The sequence below is a fragment of the Pleurodeles waltl genome, chromosome 7, assembly GCF_031143425.1.
Source record: "Pleurodeles waltl isolate 20211129_DDA chromosome 7, aPleWal1.hap1.20221129, whole genome shotgun sequence".
NCBI lineage: Eukaryota > Metazoa > Chordata > Amphibia > Caudata > Salamandridae > Pleurodeles > Pleurodeles waltl.
In genome coordinates this window covers 108,907,402-108,921,094 of record NC_090446.1, presented here as the reverse complement: position 1 = coordinate 108,921,094, position 13,693 = coordinate 108,907,402, and the positions used below count along the sequence as shown (strand labels likewise).

At 47.8% G+C, this 13,693-nt stretch overlaps 1 protein-coding gene across 2 annotated transcripts in view; it reads right to left on the bottom strand.

Moving 5' to 3' along the window:
• NKAIN4 (sodium/potassium transporting ATPase interacting 4) overlaps positions 1 to 13,693 on the bottom strand; it is a 149,870-nt gene that overhangs the window by 33,450 nt on the left and 102,727 nt on the right. The window lies entirely within an intron of this gene.

Sequence of the window (13,693 nt, the reverse complement as noted above, 5' to 3'; positions counted from 1 at the left end):
TTGAATCTACCAACAGTCTAAGCTTGTCAGGACATGGAGAGCAACTACATTTTTCAAAGGTTCTCCAGATGGTGAATGGAGATCGAGGAAGGGAAGTACTGAAGGGACTGTAATTCACTGTTTGCAGAACCGAGCTATCTTGGGTGGTGCAGACCCTTTTGGTAATTGGCTGGTGGTGTGATGTGGAACAGGTCCTGATCAAGCATCCTCTGTCCCTAGAGATAATTGCTAATTGTGGAGGGGTTTCCATGAGTTCCAATCCTAGGACACTAAAGTGTGGGACGATGGGGCCAGAACTACTTGGTGGAGGGCCAGCTGATTACTTCTCTCAGGGCACTGCAATCAGGGTTGATTCTTTTGAGCTGTGAAGGTAAGCTTTCAGATAGGGCCTGACTCCTTGTCTTCCCCCAGGTGCTACTCCCCAGAGCTCAGGTAAAGAGATTCACCTTTGATTGCTGCTGTGATGAGATGATCAAGAGTTCGGGATCCATGATCAACAGTGACCTAAAGTACCTGCAGCTATGGGTGCCTGTGACCTGAGGCACCTTCAACTATGAGCAACCGTGACCTGAAACACAACCAGCTTTGATTGACTGCTTCGATCCTCCAGCAGACATTGCAACCAAGTGCAACAAGGGATCGTGATGACTGCCTAGCAGCGCAGTCTCTGCTCAATGCACCCACCCCCTAGTGCAGTCTCCAGATAGATGGAAGGTGGCCCTGTGAGCTGCTGACCAGCACGCTGATCCACTGAGAGAACCCAAAGACATCATGGTTGCCACTGTGTTTACCTCTAGACCCACGGGCATGTGCTCTTTGCACTCAAGTGTAAACACCCCGGTGGAAATGTGAACTGTTCTCACATGAGTTCCTCATACCTAAAGTGGTTTGGGCCACAACCATAACTTGAAAGGCTCAGTGCAAGGTCACTTGAAGGAATGAACTATGGGTCAGAGAATCATCAGAACCAAAGAAGCTGCTCGCACAGTCTGTAGGGAACTTGCACTTGTGCTTACATTCATCTGCTTTAGTTTCCCTATAGAAATCCCTTTAGTTCGTGTGTTGGACCTTATGGCTTCATTAGTTCTGCATGCAGTACTGTGTTCTGGAGTCTATTAAAGTACCTCTCTTTTTTACAAAAAGAAGCACTGAACTGGACAGTAATCATTGTGCCTGTCGCTTAAATGTTGAGTTCTGAAACTCTGCCACACAGTACCTCCCTGTGCAGCCTAGGGTCACTCCTCTCCCTTCCACTGAGGGTCAAGTACTGAAGGGTGCCCTGGGTGTTCTGTTTAAAGGATCATATTAAGTATGAGACTGGGACAACCAACAGAAAAGGCACTAAGGGGGTCATTCTGAGCTTGGCGGGCGGCAGGAGCCGCCCGCCAAGCGGGAACCGCCAGAATACCGTTGCGCGGTCAAAAGATCACCGTGGTTATTCTGAGTTTCCCGCTGGGCTGGCGGGCGACCGCCAGAAGGCCGCCCGCCAGCCCAGCGGGAAACCCCCTTCCATGAGGATGCCGGCTCCGAATGGAGCCGGCGGAGTGGAAGGGGTGCGACGGGTGCAGTTGCACCCGTCGTGATTTTCAGTGTCTGCTTGGCAGACACTGAAAATCTTGGTGGGGCCCTGTTAGGGGGCCCCTGCAGTGCCCATGCCAGTGGCATGGGCACTGCAGGGGCCCCCAGGGTCCCCGCGACACCCGTTACCGCCAGCCAGGAGCCAGGCTGGCGGTAAGGGGGTCGGAATCCCCATGGCGGCGCTGGAGGATTCCCTTGGGCAGCGGGAAACCGGCGGGACACCGCCGGTTTCCCGTATCTCAGAATGCCCATGGGAGCACCGCCAGCCTGTTGGCGGTGCTCCCGCGGTCGTTGGCCCTGGCGGTCCATGACCGCCAGGGTCAGAATGACCCCCTAAATCACCACATTGGGGCCAAAGAAACTAGCGGTGGGCGGGGAGCCCCCGCTCCACTGGTGAAGTTAACGGAGTTTTTGGCACTCCGTGCTCCTCTTGGAGTGTGGAGTTCAGCCAAAAACACTGCTAGCGCAGCAGCGGAGATCACTGGCATGCGCACTGCAGCCCAGTTATGGGCAACACCGCACAAGCGCAGTCTGTCCAAAATGAAGACAATATTTGCCCTACGACAGGCAAGGAGACCCATAGCTAATGCTTTGCTTTCTGCTGGTTGGTGGCGTGGAGCTGCTGCAAGCTGCTGCTAAGGGGCTGCACCGGCACCAGCTCCGGATCCAGGCCTCCCTCCTTTCACTGTCCTCAGCAGCCCAGGAGCAGGTGGCAGAAAGCCAGGCTGCTGCCAACTGGGGACCCCTGACCCAGCATTCAGGTCAGACCCTCGTTTTGCTTTCTCTTCTATGTGTACACGGGGTCCGGCACTGGGCATGGACAGGAGTTTTGCATATGAGGGGGGTCTGTGCTTGGAAAAAAGGAAACTTACAGTCAGAGCTTCACTTGAAAAGAACCTGTTTCCCCTGAATCCATGGGAAAGGAAGTGGTGTTATGGGTACGGTGCTGAGGCCTGCAGGGAGAGCTAGAGACTGGGGGAGCATCAGCTGCTTAGTGGTAGTCTGGCAGCCACTGCCAGATGGAGATGTGTGTGGCCTGAGAGAGTGTCTAAGAGCCCAATGCCCTTTGTGAAAATCCCAGGCTACTGGTGGTGAGCTGGTTTGCTGCTGCTAGTGCTGGGGCCTAAAGAAAGGGCGGTCTGAGGCTGTGTGTAAGTGCAGAGGAAGTGATTGCAAGGCTGGTGCAAGACAGGGAGTGTGCTTGGCCCTTCGTAGCAAGTTTGTGAAGGAGGGCAGTTGGTGAAGGGAAGTGTGCAGGTGTGGTTGAGAGCAGCAAGCTCCATGCTGATTAGCTGTGTTAGCACAAGAGGCCTGAAATGGCAGCTTTCACTGCCTACGGCATACCACCCTGCCCTGAATGCACCCGATCTCGGAAGCGCTAAACAGGGTCAGGCCTAGTTTATACTACTAACCAGGCCCAATCCTGCTTAGCGCTTCCAAGGTCGTGCGCATTCAGGCCAGGTGGTAGGGTAGACGGCATTCCGCTACAGGTGTAACTCTGTGGAATTCCGCAGAGTTTTTAGTTAACTCTGCAGAATTCGCAGAGTAGAACTCTGTGAGCTCTGCCCACCCTTACAAGAAACCCTGTCTCCAAGGGCCCCACAAATGGGTCCTGAAAATTTGCTCAAAATACCAGCCTGCAGGTCATCACAGACTGATGCACAATATCCCTTGGTTTCACCTTAGACAAAAAAATCATTCTGCAAGCTCATATTCACTCACAATCCAAAACACTCAATGCCAGTTCAGACTCCTGCTTGGGACTGACCCTTACGTCCCTAAATCAGAGTACAAATAGTAGCCCAATCTTCAGACTTCTCAAGGCATAACTATGGCTTTTCGTTACTGTTCAGGATTTTGAATATTCACCAGCTACCTGCACCTAGACCGGTGTAATAAACAGAACACTCTCAACCCATTACCCCTTGCTCCTCAGACATCAGTGCAGACTACAGAATGAGAAGTATTTTCAACTTAGCCTGTATGGGCCCCTGCAAGGTGAGAACCAGTGCTCTCAAGTGTCTGAGGCAAAAGCCTGCAGTGGGCAGCAGTGTGACCTCCTCTCCCAGGCAGGATGGACATTCCAGGGTGGGGGGCGGGCTTCAAAGGCCTTGCTGCCTTTGTAATGTGACCCAGGTCTTTGCAAATGACGGCAGTGACCCACCCCCCCCGTCCTGACCCCACTTTTGGCATCAGCACAGGCAGAAAAAATCAGTTAAATTAGGAGGACTGCCCCCTTAATGCCCGTCCCACCCCTAAGGTGGACAAGCTGAATTGGTCACAACTTTTTAAATTCCTCCATCTTGCTTGGAAGGAATTATAACACTAGGGTTAGGGTTATGCCCACCTCCCAGCGGAAGTGATCATAAGAAGGGTGTAGTCACCCTAGAGGTGGTCATCCCATTGGCTACCACCTGGCACTCCCTGTAACACCCCTAAATTGAGTATTGAGGTGGCACCCCTGAACCCTAGAATTCAGATTTCAAAACCTAAGAAAACCCTAACAAAGAAGAGTTGCACCCACAGAGGAGGAAAAGAAGAAGCAGCTGACCAGGGATAAGCCCCTCTGGCCTGCCTGCTGACCTCGAAGGATACTGAACAAGAAGCCAACTCGTCTAGCTTTCAATAAAGACTCAAGTCTCCCATAGGCAGAGGACTTGCCCTACAAGAAGAAATGCCAAAGAAAGGACTCTGCAGCTGCTTGAACCCCAGAAACCCGACACCAGAAGTGACCACTGTACCTAAGATTCACAACCCGAGGTGAAGCTAACAGTACCAACGCGGGTCCCCAGCTGCTCAGAGACTGAGGGGGTCATTCTAACCCTGGCGGTCGGCGACCGCCAGGGCTAAAATGACGGAAGCACCGCCAACAGGCTGTCGGTGCTTCCTTGGCCATTCTGACCGCGCCGGTAAAGCCGCGGTCAGAAAAGGGCAACCGGCGGTTTCCTGCCGGTTTACCCCTGGCCCAGGGAATCCTCCATGGGGATTCCGACCCCCTTACCGCCATCCTGTTCCTGGCGTTTTTCACCGCCAGGAACAGGATGGCGGTAACGGGTGTCGTGGGGCCCCTGGGGGCCCCTGAAGTGCCCATGCCACTGGCATGGGCACTGCAGGGGCCCCCTAACAGGGCCCCCCTAAGATTTTCAGTGTCTGCAAAGCAGACATTGAAAATCGCGACGGGTGCCACTGCACCCGTCGCACCCCTTCGACTCCGCCGGCTCCATTCGGAGCCGGCATCCTCGTAGAAGGGGGTTTCCCGCTGGGCCGGCGGGCGGCCTTCTGGTGGTCGCCCGCCGGCCCAGCGGGAAAGCCAGAATGGCCGCCGCGGTCTTTTGACCGCAGTGCAGTCATTCGGCGGTTCCCGCTTGGCGGGCGGCGACTGCCGCCCGCCAATGTAGGAATGACCCCCTGAGTTCAGTGTGGTCTCAGCCATCTTTGACTCTCCCGAGATGCCTGCAGCGTCTGCACACAGGCCCCTCTCCCACAGAAGTTTGACATCTCCAGCAACCACTGCATCCGTGACCCCTGACCCCTGCTGAGGAGGGTCAACGGTGCAAACAATGTCCCCTGGCTCCTAAGAGCTGGAGTACACTCTGGGTCCACCCCTGCTAGACTCCCCAACAACACCTGCAGCCCCAACACACAAGACCTCCTGACCGCGAATGCTCCCAGACGTGAAAACCCAATGCCTAAAGACACCCCTACATCCGTTGCCCCGGGGCACAGGAGTAGAGGACCAAAGGTGCACCCACGTCCCCGAGCACCCCAAGTCTGCTACTTACCTGCATGTTGTCCCTGACTGACTTCCTAGCCAGAGCCTGCAGCCTGTTTTCATGAGGACCGAAACTCCCATGGGAAGCCATTGGGCACCCCACACCTTACTGGACCTCAGCTTGCACCCGCTCACCCCAGTGCAGCCTGGTGTGACCTGTTGGTGTGGTTCTGATCAGTGTCCAGTACTTACCTTTTCTCCATGAGCTTGATCTCGTAAGTCGTTGTTAACCCTGTGTTTGCTGACATTTTTTTCCTTAATAGGATACCATTGAGAGAACCCTAAAAATTGCACTGTGTTGATTTCTGAAACTGCAAAGTATTTATGCTTAAAGATCTATTTACCTGATTGCGAAGTTCTCAGCTTTGAAACATATAAAAATAATTATTTTTCTAAATTGGTCTCAGATTTATTCTTTGAGTGTGTGTCTCATTTATTGCCTCTGTGAGTACAACAAATGTTTAGCACTACCCTCTGATAAGCCTAACTGCTTGCCCACACTACCACAAAATAGAGCATTAGTCCTATCTACTTTTGCCTCTGCTGTACCAATTGGAGATCCACTGGACTCTTTGCGTAGTGTACTTCATTTTAGTGCACTATATAGAGAGCCAGCTTCCTACAGCTTGCACAATAGTGTAACTGCTGCTTTCTCACAACTGCTATTTTTACAAAGCACTTGAATGTAATAAAAGCCATTAGCTCCACGCTTATTACCCATGCTACATGAAACTGCTTACAATAAAAAAAATAGGTTTAAAAAGTGAGTCATCATTGATCAAAACTAATATCATTAATTTACCCATGGGACTTTTTCTAAACAATGAAGAATGTGGCTGTTTGCCCAGACCTACAAAACACCATCATCTGAAGTCACAGGTTTTAGTAGTTTGTAAAGCGATGACGTTGAGATTATGTATGTATGGAGATAGTATTTCTCTAGCACAAACCTAGCCAAAAGCCAATAGTTCTTAGAGTGGGCATCATGCATAAAACAGATAGGCAGGATGACATTTATTCACTTAGAGCACTATTTCAAGAATGAAACCTGGATGGATGTCCTGCTGTTGCTTTGAAGCCTGTGTCAGTCATCACCAGTGGAATCGCTGAATGTCTGCGGGCAATGCCTGAATGTACATCCATGCAATGTCTCCTAGACTGTGCTGTGAGATGGGGCAGGGGACAAGAAATGATGAGGGGAGCGCATGAGCAGCAGTACGTCTGAGCAGTCACTGATGAATGGTCTAGTCTTACTAACACAGTAGGCATATTGATTGTGCAGGCTCCCCTGGGATGTGCTGCTCGTGCCTGCAGCAGAGGCTTGATGGATGAGTAATGAATCTTCATGAGTCGCTCTGCAGATTCATATGAAAGAGTGGGGAAAAGAAACTAGAGATCTTATGAACTGACCATTAGGAGAAGCTCATTAAAGACTCATGGCTAGGCTTTGTAAATCATGGAGACACCAACCATTAGGCCTCACTCATCAAAGCCTCACTGATAGGCCTCACTTGTCAAAGACTCACCGTTAGGCCTAATTAATCAAAGCCTCTTCGATAGGCTTCACTCCTCAGAGCATCACTACTAGCCCTGAAGTGTAAAAGTTTCACTAGTAGGCCTCACTTGTCATAGACTCACTCTAGCTCTCACTCATACATGCAGACACTAGGCCTCACTCATCAAAGCCTCACCTCTAGGCCTCCCTAGTCAACGCCTCACCTCTAGGCCTCCCTAGTCAAAGCATCACCTCAAGGCCTCACTCATCAAAGCCTCACCTCTAGGCCTCCCTAGTCAACGCCTCACCTCTAGGCCTCCCTAGTCAACGCCTCACCTCTACGCCTCCCTAGTCAACGCCTCACCTCTAGGCCTCCCTAGTCAAAGCCTCACCTCTAGGCCTCCCTAGTCAACGCATCACCTCAAGGCCTCACTCATCAAAGCCTCACCTCTAGGCCTCCCTAGTCAACGCCTCACCTCTAGGCCTCCCTAGTCAAAGCATCACCTCAAGGCCTTACTCATCAAAGCCTCACCTCTAGGCCTCCCTAGTCAAAGCATCACCTCAAGGCCTTACTCATCAAAGCCTCACCGTTAGGCCTCACTCATAAAGGCCTCACCGTTAGGCTTCCCTAATCAAAGCCTCACCACTAGGCCTCACTCATCAAAGTCTCAGCACTAGGCCTCAGTCGTCAAAGCCTCAACACTAAGCCTCACCCGTCAAAACCTCATGTAGAAATTAAATGTTTGAGTACAGGGTGCTCCAAAACAACTAGGTGATTTATTTCCTTGAAAGCCCCTGACAACCCAACTGCCACTTGAAGCTCTCCTGTCTTCATCAACCAACATATGTACAACGATATATATATATATATATGTGTGTGTGTGTGTTCTTTTGTGTATATAAATAGGGCATTCAGATACGTATGTGTGTACATAAATATGTGTATACACACATATATACACATATGTATTAAACTAAATACACATAACAGTGTATCTCCTTCCTTCAGACAGATGCAGCAGCGTGCATAAATGCAGAAACAAATACTTTGAAATGGGTCAATGTGAAACAAAGTCATCAAGATGGTTTGGACGCTTAGTCTTGCACGCTCTGCATTTTAACGACGCGGATCTTCGTTTCGCAGTCTCAGGGCATCCTGGAGCAGTTTCCTCGCAGGTCTTCTTTCGGGATTTATTAACCAAAGATCCTTCAACTATCTCCTGCCTGATTAATATGGTTATAGGTGGAGTTTTCACATCCTGTAATAGTGGTGAATCTTCTAAGGTTGAATAGACAGTAATGGCATTAGGTCTCATCACCAGGAATATTCTCCTGTTCACAGCCCTTCACCATTTCTGTTTTGACAATTCTGTTGAAATTCCACCAGCTGCCATCATCAAGTCACACGTAGGTTTTCCCCCCCAAAAACACCGTGCAAACCTTAGAATACCCTAACCCTTGTTGTCATGTCTAGGTTGTTCGAATTTGACACAATCAGCGTTTGGTAAAGTCATTTCTTTAAAATTGTTTTTATTGTCATTTCACACCTGGGATTAATAATGTTTCTCTATAACATTTCTTCTTGCCAGATCACTATTTTTTTCATCAGCTTGTGCATCATTAACCAACATGGACACAACTCTGAATGTGGAGAGCGACTCTTCATAACAACAAAAGGAGAGACTCCTGTCATACAAAGAGGTGTCCTACAAGAAGTCCACATGTCTTGCAAGTGCCATCTTAATATCTTCTACAATGAACCTTTTCAGTCCCTTAACTAATCCATTGTTAGAGGGGGAGTGTATGTGCGTGCACCTGTAAGAAATTCCTCTGTAACGTAAAAAATCCTTCATTTTTTAGATGTAAACTGCACACCCCTGTCTGTTGTGATACATAATTGAAAACTACATCTATAAAAACAATCTTTAAGGAACAAAGGGCCAGATGTAGGTAGTTCCGATTTTGCGAATCGGAAATTGCGAGTCGGTGCGACTCGCAATTTCCGATTTGCAAAATCGGATGCGGACAGTGTCTCAGACACCGTCTGCAATTCTCTATGGGGTTGCAAAGACCCACCTCATTAATATTAATGAGGTGGGTCGCATTTTGCGACCCCATAGCGAGTCCCTGCGCTCACAGGGATGGTGGCCTGCTGAAGACAGCAGACCTCCATGTCTGTGACTGCTTTTTAAATAAAGCAGTTTATATTTTTATTTCGCAGCCCATTTTCCTTAAAGGAAAACGAGTTGCAAAATAAAAAAAATACTGAAACCATTTGGTTTCGTTTTTTCAGAATAGGCAGTGGTCCACTGGACCACTGCCTGCTCTGAAAAAACATTTTGGGCAACATTCACAAAGGGGAAGGGGTCCCATGGGGACCCCTTCCCTTTTGCGAATGGGTTACCACCAGTGTGACACTGGTGGTAACTGCGAATTGCCTTGCGACCACATTCGCGGTCACAAAGCAATTTAGCATAGCGATGCGAGTCGCAAATAGGAAGGGGACACCCCTTCCTATTTACGAGTCGCATTCACAATTGTGAATGTGCATCGCGATGGGCATTTTGCATGGCGATTTTCGCAGTTTGCACCATGCAAAATGCTTGCTGCATCTGGCCCAAAATTACTTAGGGAACTGATCAAAGAACTCTCCATTGACTCTCTATCCATGTCGAAATGTAATCAGGATCTTGAGTTAAGGAGGGCATACTTGCTTTCAATGGGTATACCCTGATATGATCTTAAGACATCCAAAGATAAATGTTGCCACGGCCCCTTAGAGAATTCAATTGGGATTAATAGTGCCTTATTTATCTTAAGAAACTTGTCTGTATTGCAGCAATCGAACACTCTTTTACACAATTTAAGATAAATGCGTCTATATTAGGCCACCAATTGTGCTCTTTAACAGAAAGAGAGATAGCGAGAGATAGATAGAAAGATAGACAGACAAAGATAGAGGGAGAGAGAGTAGCCACCTTGGTCAAGCACAAAACACAGCTTACATGCCTTTGGGGGGCCCTTATGAAGAGAAGATCCCTCGCCTACCTAGCAACCCAGACATGGTACCCACTTCCCCTCAAGCTCAGGCATCCGGCATCACTGAAGCAGTTCAGGAAGGACCTCAAGACATGGCTCTTCGACTGAGCAGCACGCCTACATTCAGTGCCTTGAGATCCTATGGGTGATTAGCCGCCCTTTACAAATCCTTCATTGATTGATTGATTGGTTCTGTCATTTCACAATTGCCAGATAAGCCAAGCCTCACTATGACCAGAGAGTACTAACACTGTTGAGAAAAGGAGAGTACCAGTGCATGGAAACAGACTGCTAGAGCCCTCAAAGACAAACGTCTGTCACACAGAGAAAAACACCATTTGTCCTTCGGAGAGTTTGACTGCAAACACTCATCTCAGAGCCAGAAAGTGTAAGAGGGGTTTCAACATATGATTGAGACAGAGTCATGTTTATATTCCGCACCATATCAAACTATTATTTCCCTAACACTGGACAAAAAACAGATGACAAACGTGCCACTAATAAGTGGGTCCATATCCAATTACGTTTTCAGTGATCAAAAGGGACATGGATTATAGAAGATGCTGGATTTGGTAGGTATTTAATTAGGCTCTTCTTTCCTCCTCATCTTACAGCAGTGCTTGGTTTGAGCTGGTGAATGCCGGTGGGGAGCACCCACCCTCACTTCTGGGGACCGGCACGTATCTTTCTGCATCAGACAATTACTGCGAGCAAAATACACATATGGGAAAGACAGATCTAAGAAAAATGGAAAAACACCGCAAAGGGAGAAAGCAGAAAGCTGCAAGAGTGAGCTGAAGGGGCAGGGACTGGCAGTAAATGGATTAAGGAGACTCGCGATCGCTTCAGAATTACGCTGCCTCAGTATTCAGTGCTCACACATTGAACTGAAGCCGCTGGTGTTTCCGAGGACAGCTTTGAGCACCAGCACGCTTTAGTTTACAAATTGAGAACTGCTCACAGGCCTCCTTCTTTTTTGTGTTCCACTAATCGTGAAAAGAAAATGATGGCTTTCTCAAGAGATGCAACAGGAAGAACTGAGGCGTCTCTGCCGAGATGTCTCTTAAATACCACTGCGAGGACCGCTCTCTGCTGCATCTTGCTATCTTTACGTGGAAGTCCCCATGGAATTCATTTACATGCCCTGTGACTACCATCCACTGCTTTCCTTTCCAAAGGCAAACACAATTATAACTGTACAGCTACTTCTAGATACCCTGCCAAAGAGCTGACGTTAAAAAGCTTGTGAGACATGTCAGGAAAAGAACAAGGTGATGGTGTCAAGGCCTCCCGAGCCTGGCTAATGCAAGAAGAACCACCACTGGCAATGAAAAATAGTTTTTCATTTTGGATCGTGGTCTTTATCTAGCTTTAGTAACAGATGCACACACAACACAAGTAAAACACTGGTAGCAGCACGGTGAGCTTCTTTCCCACTCAGCACTGTTACAATCTTGGCGGAGACTGGTCTCTTTATGTGAGGGAAGCTTGCCCTGCTGCCACACTGGATGCACCAGTTCTGTATCTGTGGGATAAACTCACGTCTGCAGGCCACATCTGACGTTTAAACCTGGGAATGGGTCATTTTTTGTTTTTAATTTTCCTGCAAAACACAAAAATAATCTTATTGGATTTTTTTTGCTTTGTGCCGGTTCACGCATATTCGTGTAATTTAACTGGTTTAGAAGTCGGCAGAGGGAATACTACGTCACAAATGTGATGGAAATCCTGCTCGCCGTCTTATGAGCCCTGTAGGATGGAATTGGATCTTAACAGGATATAAGGACTAAGGGGGTTATTACAACTTTGGAGGAGATGTTAATCCGTCCTAAAAGTGACGGTAAAGTGACGGATATACCACCAGCCGTATTACGAGTTCCATAGGATATAATGGACTTGTAATACGGCTGGTGGTATATCCGTCACTTTACCGTCACTTTTGGGACGGATTAACACCTCCTCCAAAGTTGTAATAACCCCCTAAATCAGTCCCTAAGTTAATGGCCAACCCTCAACTGTGCCAGAACAAATCTGTTTACGTTGTTACGGTTAATCTACACCCCTACCTTAATACTTGGATTCAAATGTTTTTAAAATGAATTATGCAAAATGGTTAGTCTTGTAACCTGGGGAGATAGGCACTTCTGGGCTTCTGATGGTTAAGTCTATGATCTGTGTCTTGTATCAGTGATATAGGTAGGAGGTCACTGACTATCAGAAAAGTGGGGAAAATGGATGCCGAACCCCCGTTTAGGATGTAAAAGACACCCACTAGTGGCCTGCAGTGGACCACAAACATGACTGGGCAGTAATGCTGCTGCGCCTGTTCAGATAATGGCCCCTTCCAAGTGCCTTAAAGAGACAGGTACTGTCAGGCAAGACATATCTGCACTTCTTTAATTTGCAAAGAGTAATACCAGCACTTCTCAGTAGGGACACAACTATTTTGAAGAAAGAGAACATGCTCATATCAGTAGCAACAGGAACTCAGGGAAAGTACATGTTTTCACCTTCCATCCAAAGCGCTGGATATGCCCAATTTTAGCACCAAGTGCCTTGTATCCTTCATTGACAAATATCTCTCCTTTCTTATCAAATTAAGGTGATTTCCAACCCCAACTGCTTTTAGCTAAACATTTTAAGAAGACATTTTTCCTTGTGGTCGGAATCCCAGGAAACTTGGATGACTCCTTCCACAACATGATCAGGGCTCGAGTGCTGCATCAAACTTTAACTGCTGTTCCTAAACATTGCTAGCTTGCTAGAGTCAGTCACGGACGTCACATGACATCCACTGACATCAGACAACCCATTCTCTATTTTTCGCAAAGAATTGTTCTTAAATCTCTTTTCATTACTCACAAGTCTATCTCCACTCATATGTCATTTACTGCAAACATATCAACCCAGAGAAACGTCATGCGGCTACCACACTAGAGGTACATCTCTTGTGGAGCCGGGAATATAAGGCAGAGATAAGTAAGGGGACATCCAGGAGCAGGTAGACTTAAGCACGAACAGTCTTGTGGGTGGAAGAGCAGACAAGGAAGTGAACAAGAGATCAGGTCTTTTTCCAGGGCACCACTGTATGTATAAGTCCATCCAAGCAAAAAAATACAAGCTTCCTGCATAGCCAACACAAAGAAGGAGAGACTTAGAGGGCTCAAAAAATAAAAGCGTGACAGGGTTTAAGTGTGCAACGTCTTTTTCTTGGACCTGATATTTTTAATTTAAAAAAATATGAGCTATCAAAGTGATTTTGCATGGAACCCTCCAAACTCCTAGGCATTGTTTGTGCCTATACCTCGTCTATTAGATCATAGGGTCCTGTAAAGTGAAGGGGAATGTGGTGGTTTAAACTTATGATAAACTATGGATTTCCTCATCTAAAGGTAACCTCATCCTAGAACACCAGTTAATCTTCCATATGAGGCTTGTTGCATGGTTGCTTCCTAGTTAACCTCCATTTCCCTTTTCCAGATAAACTTATCTTGTAGTTTGCAATTATCTCTGCACTGGTTGTGGTCAGGCACTCCATGAATCCAGTTAACATCAAATAGCATAACACATCTACCCGAAAGTGTCTTCAAATAAGGTCATGGGCCTGATTTATGGTATAATGGGTGGTCCATCATGGTGGTGGAGAATGTTACATTCGTCATCCTGACAGACTACCGTTTATCAAATTGAGAAATAACCATTGACCCAGCGGTGATTCTTGTACATTGAAAGGAACCACCATTAGGGTGGTTCCATTCAATGTACAAAACTTTGGTGGATGGCCGACTCAGTTCTTCCAGCCACCAAAC